Source organism: Bison bison, unplaced genomic scaffold (genome assembly GCF_000754665.1).
Source record: "Bison bison bison isolate TAMUID 2011002044 unplaced genomic scaffold, Bison_UMD1.0 scf7180017864108, whole genome shotgun sequence".
Lineage (NCBI taxonomy): Eukaryota > Metazoa > Chordata > Mammalia > Artiodactyla > Bovidae > Bison > Bison bison.
The window spans coordinates 6033566-6038990 of NW_011494680.1; positions in this window are offsets into that span (position 1 = coordinate 6033566).

Below are 5425 nucleotides of genomic sequence, written 5' to 3' on the forward strand. Positions count from 1 at the left end.
CTCCGCACATGCTGGGGGAGAAACTTCTTCCAGAGACCCGAGGAGGTGGGCTGCCCTCAGCCAACACGGGGCTTCCTTCTGTTCCCTCCACCCCCTCATGGTGGATTTTGAACACCAGTGACATTTCTATAAATCATTTTGCTTTCTCTTGAGAGAAATAAATGTGGCTTCTCAGCCTGAGAGCTGGTCACCCAGCCTGGAAGCCTGGCCAGCGGCCGTCACCCCCTCCACTGCGGCCCCCCTTGTGCAGAATCTTCTCCAAACCCAGCAATTCGAAGGCATCTTAAAACTGCTTGTCATGAGGAACACCAAGCCCCCTCCTCCTCAAGAACCACGGCAAGGGCAGCTGCTTCTGGGCGCCTGCACAGGCGCGGAGTGAGCAGGATGCTGCCTGACCGTGTCCAGTGACTCCGCCGGCGTCTGTCGAGTGGCCGGAGCCCCTCACTTTGCTGCCTGGCCTCCGGTGGCCTTGGGAGGCGCTGACCCTTGCCTGCCTTGTTTCCTGGACCCTGCACGCTGTAGTTCAGCCACATGTCGATGGGATACTCTCAAGAAGATAGGGTCCAGAGGCTGTTGTGTGCCTCCTGACTGCCCGCCTCTCCAGCCACCATGGCCCCTGGTCACCGTGCATTTCCGCTAATGCTCTCCTCACTCTGAGGGTTTACGTTTGCTGCTCCGTCTGCTTGAAATGAGTGGCATTGGTGGTTCAGTGGTAGAAATCTTGCCTCCTACTTGGGAGACCTGGGTTCAATTCCCAGCCAATGCTTTGTGCTCACATTTCTTGGACCTTCCCAGGTGATGCTAGTGGTAAATTATCCATCTACCAATGCAAGAGATGCAGGGGTCAGGAAGATCTCCTGGAGGAGGCAATCGCAACCCACTCCAGTGTTCTTGCCTGGAAGATCCCATGGACAGAGGAACCTGGTGTGCTACCGTCCATGGGATCACAGAGTTGGACGTGACTGAGCATGCACGTGCACACAGGCATGTATGCATTAATATTTGCCTCTGCCTGAAACACTCTTCCCACCACTTCAGGTCGGGTCCCTCACCCGCTTCAAGAAGCCTGGGTACTGAGGTTGGGTGACCAGCAGCCCATGGGCTCCTGTGTTTGCCCCATCAGGAGACTTCCCGCTGTCACTGCCTCGGGCTTTCACCAGCTGACCCCAAGCTTCAGCTGCATCAGTCTTGTGCTCACCCTGTCCACCTGTACATGTGGGCGCTGGCTCTGCAGTCATGTGAGCCATGCTAGGACTGGGTGCCCAGGGAACAGGAGTGCATGAGGTCCAGGGTCAAACTTGTGTTCAACACCGTAGTTAATGGGAAGGCAACTGGAAAGAGAATCTTACTTGGTCCTCCCTGGAGGTTCTTTGACGGTTCAGTTCAGTTCAATCACTCAGTCATGTTTGACTCTTTGAGACCCCATGGACTGCAGCACACCAGGCTTCCCTGTCCATCACCAACTCCCGCAGCTTGCTCAAACTCAAAGCAATTGAGTTGGTGATGCCATCCAAACATCTCATCCTCTGTTGTCCCCTTCTCCTCCCACCTCCAATCTTTCCCAGCATCAGAGTCAGTTTTTTACATCAGGTGGCCAAAGTATTGGAGCTTCAGCTTCAGTATCAGTCCTTCCAATGAACATTCAGGATTGATCTCCTTTAGGATTGACTGGTTTGATCTCCTTGCAGTCCAAGGGACTCTCAAGAGTTTTCTCCAACACTACAGTTCAAAAGCATCAATTTTCCAGCACTCAGCTTTCTTTATGGTCTAACTCTCACATCCATACATGACTGCTGGAAAAACAATAGCTTTGACTAGATGGACTTTTGTCCACAAAGTAATGTCTCTGCTTTTTAATATGCTGTCTAGGTTGGTCATAGCTTTTCTTCCAAGGAGCACATGTCTTTTAACTTCATGGCTGCAGTCACCATCTGCAGTGATTTTAGAGCCCAAGAAAATAAAGTTTGTCACTGTTTCCATTGTTTCCCCATCTATTTGCCATGATGGGACCAGAGGCCATGATCTTTGTTTTTTGAATGTTGAGTTTTAAGCCAGCTCTTTCACTCTCCTCTTTCACTTGCATCAAGAGACTCTGACGGTTACCAGGCTCTTTACAGTTATAGGCACGAAACAGCCTTCTTTCCAATGGTGTTTCCTTCTATTATCATTAGTGATGAAAATTGGATTTATTTCGCATATTACAGTGCAGGATTTGATGTTGTTTTTATGTGAACGTAACTGCTCTGTAAAACCTCAAGCATTTTTCTCTCCGAGAATTGGCAGATGAGAGGTTATATAAACTTGTGGCCAGCGGAGAGGTTCCCAAAACATCTCAGTGGAAGCAGAGGAAACAGAGGGCAGGAATGCCGGTGTCTGGGTCCCTCCTGCAGATGGAGAGGAGTGCTGGCATCTGCTCTTTATTATGGGGCTGCTCTCCACCGCGGGCTCGCTCAGGGGAGTCAGGCATTCTACTGGAGGTCACACAGCCCCTCTGGGGCCCGACTCCGTGTCTGCAAGCAGGAGTGGGTTTCTTTGCCGGGAGGCCCCCATCCCCATCCCTTATGCTCCTGGGCATGGAGATGGACCCCTGCTCTCTCAGCCTGATCAGCCTGGTGGTGACACATGCCCAGAGGGTCACACTCTGTAAGGGACCTGCTCAGGCACCTGCTTTCCTGTTCGAGCCTGTCCTGCGTGGACACTGCTGGACTGATCTCTGATCCTGCAGTGAACGTCCGGGGATTCCCATGTTGGAGGGGGTCATGTCCTCACCGGTGACGATGAGATCAGAGGAGGCTGACCTAGGGCGTCCTGCGTCTCCATCTTATTACCATAGAATCCCCAGGGGAACCATCAGGCATGAGGTGCGGGGGCTCTAGGAACCTCTTGAGTGCCTCTGTCCCCCTGCTGGCTTCCTTCCAGTGCCTGGCCCACATGGGCTGTGACCCCTGAGCCAGCACTGACCCTCAGGAGGATTCTGTGCATAGAGTCCGGCCTCTATAGCCCCCCAGCCCCTGTGGGTATTTCAGCCTCCTCTGGGGACCACTTCTCACAGTGGGCAGGGGGGCCGGTGGTGGTGGCAGGAAGATGCAGGGTGGGAGGTGAAGTGACTGCATGCAGAGTAAACACCCCCGTGACTGCAGACATGAATGCTGGTGTCTAGTCATTGGTTTTTACACCTGAATTCCTCTTGTGTGTCTCTGTGTTAACATGACTGTGTGCGTCACAGACAGCAGAGGGCTTGGGAAGCCGAGCATCAGCAGGAAGGGCCACCCCCGAATGACACCCACCTCCCAAGGGAGGGTCGTGACCCTGCTCCATCCTTCTACTCCACTCGGGTGACACCCCCATGCATCCTGTTCAGAGGCAGCTCAGATTCGGCCATTTTCCTCCTGTTTTATATCACAGAGCATGAGGGAAGGCCAGGAGGTGCCCGTCTACCCACGGGATCTGGAGGAGGCCTGACTGCTGTCTGCAGAGAGGGGAGGAAGCGTGGCCAGCCCTCGGGCTGCCCACGGCCCTGTCAGTCAGTGGCCTGGGCCCCACCTCACTGGCCACCCGTCTGCATATATGATCCCAGCGAGAGCACAGGGCAGAGTCACAAGAAGGGAACTTGAGACATGGACGCCCTCTCTGGAGAGCCTGTCCCTTCTACCACCTGGGTCAGTGTGATCACCACGGTGCAAGCCCATCATCACTGCGGCCAGGACCCGAGACAGGCTGAGTCCTGTGCTGGACACAGAGCTGGCCACACGCTTTCACACACACGTGTCGGGCAGGGCCCATGGCCATTCACCGTTCTTCTGTGCTTGAGTCCGGGCTTTAGGTCTGCAGCAGGCTTCTCAGCCTGTCTGGGGCCTTGGTCCTGCAGAGAGGCACGTGGACCCCCTACCCCCAGTGGCTACAGGCGACAGAGCCTGGGAAGCACAGCAGGAACGGGGGCTGCAGGGAGGGAGGGAGGAGGACCTGTCTGTTCGCACTGCAGTCACAGAGGTGTCCTCTCAGGCCTGGGAGCCACATCCAGGATGAGTGAGGGCCTGGCCTCAGAGCACTGCCTCAGGGTGACTGGCACCAGGGGAGCAGGGCCAGCCTGGGTCTTTGACCTGCGCTTGGAGGCTCTTTACTGATAAAAGTCAGTAGGCAATTCTCTCCAAAAAGGAGGGGCCAGCCAGCTCTGTAGGAAGCTCTGTGGGAAGCTGTGCACCTGAGTTCTGGGTCACAAATTTTCCCTCAAAGAATATGTTTTGTAAAAAATGTATTGTAGTATAGTTGATTTACAATGATGTAATAGTTTCTGCTGTACAGCAAAAGAATTCAGTTAGACATATATATATATATATGTATATATGTCCACTCTTTTTAAGATTCTTTTCCCTCATAGGTCATTATTGAGTGGAATTCCCTGTGCTATACAGTAGGTCCTTGTTAGTTATCTACATACACAGAGTAGTGTGTATATGCCTTTAAACTTCTTATGTGAGATGAAGAATCAGTGCAGTTGTGAGATATGGTGCAGAGACACCCATGACCATTCACCCTGTCTCCCTAGGTAACGCCGCATGAGCCTATAGACCAACACCTCCATGTCACAAGCTAAAGCTGAGTTTGTGCAGCTGCAGACTTGCCTATGGTGAGAGTCTGTTTATCTGTTTATTTATCCCCATCACCAGGGTCCCTGTGCTTCCCTCGGGGGTCACCCCCACCCCTACCCCTGATGAGCACGGTCTCTTTTCCGCCTTCGTGTGTTGTCCAGTGTGTGTGGGAGGTGTCCTCACTGAGCGTCATTCCTTGAGGCCTGTCCTCTTTGTCCAGTCTCTGACTCCTTTCCATCTGAGCATCTTCCACAGTCTGGAAGGAACACCTTTCCTGTAACCACTCATGGCTGAAAGACACCTGAGTTGGCCCTTGTTTTTGGCTATTACAAATAATGCTTCCAAAAGCATTCACATTCCTGCTCCATCCTGGTTGGCGGCCGCCGGCCGAAGAAGAGCTTATTTCTGATGGCCCTGAGCAGACGCTGTCTTCAGAACACCTTCAGTGTAACAGAATCAAATTATCACCTAAGAAGATCGTTCATATCTTTCCTGTGGCTCAGTATTTTCAAATGTATCACTTTCAAAATTTTAGCTGGTTACTTTGCAAAGATTGGGGATGTAGACTTGGGATTCTGCTGTGCTTGTAATAGAAAGGTAGTATTATTTTATGATTATTTCAGTCATACCTGAAACAAAGCGTCCTTCTCTTTCCTGATGATGTTGTGCAAACAAGATGGTCCTCTTTGCTTCTCAGACCACCAGGTGAGTATTAGCACCATTCTCATTTCACAGGTGAGGTGGAGTCAGCTTCTGAAGGTCTCGGAACTGGGGCAGGTGAAGGTGAGTGGACCCAGGCGGCTTGAGGAAGAGTCCAGAACAGCCTCCCGAGCTGT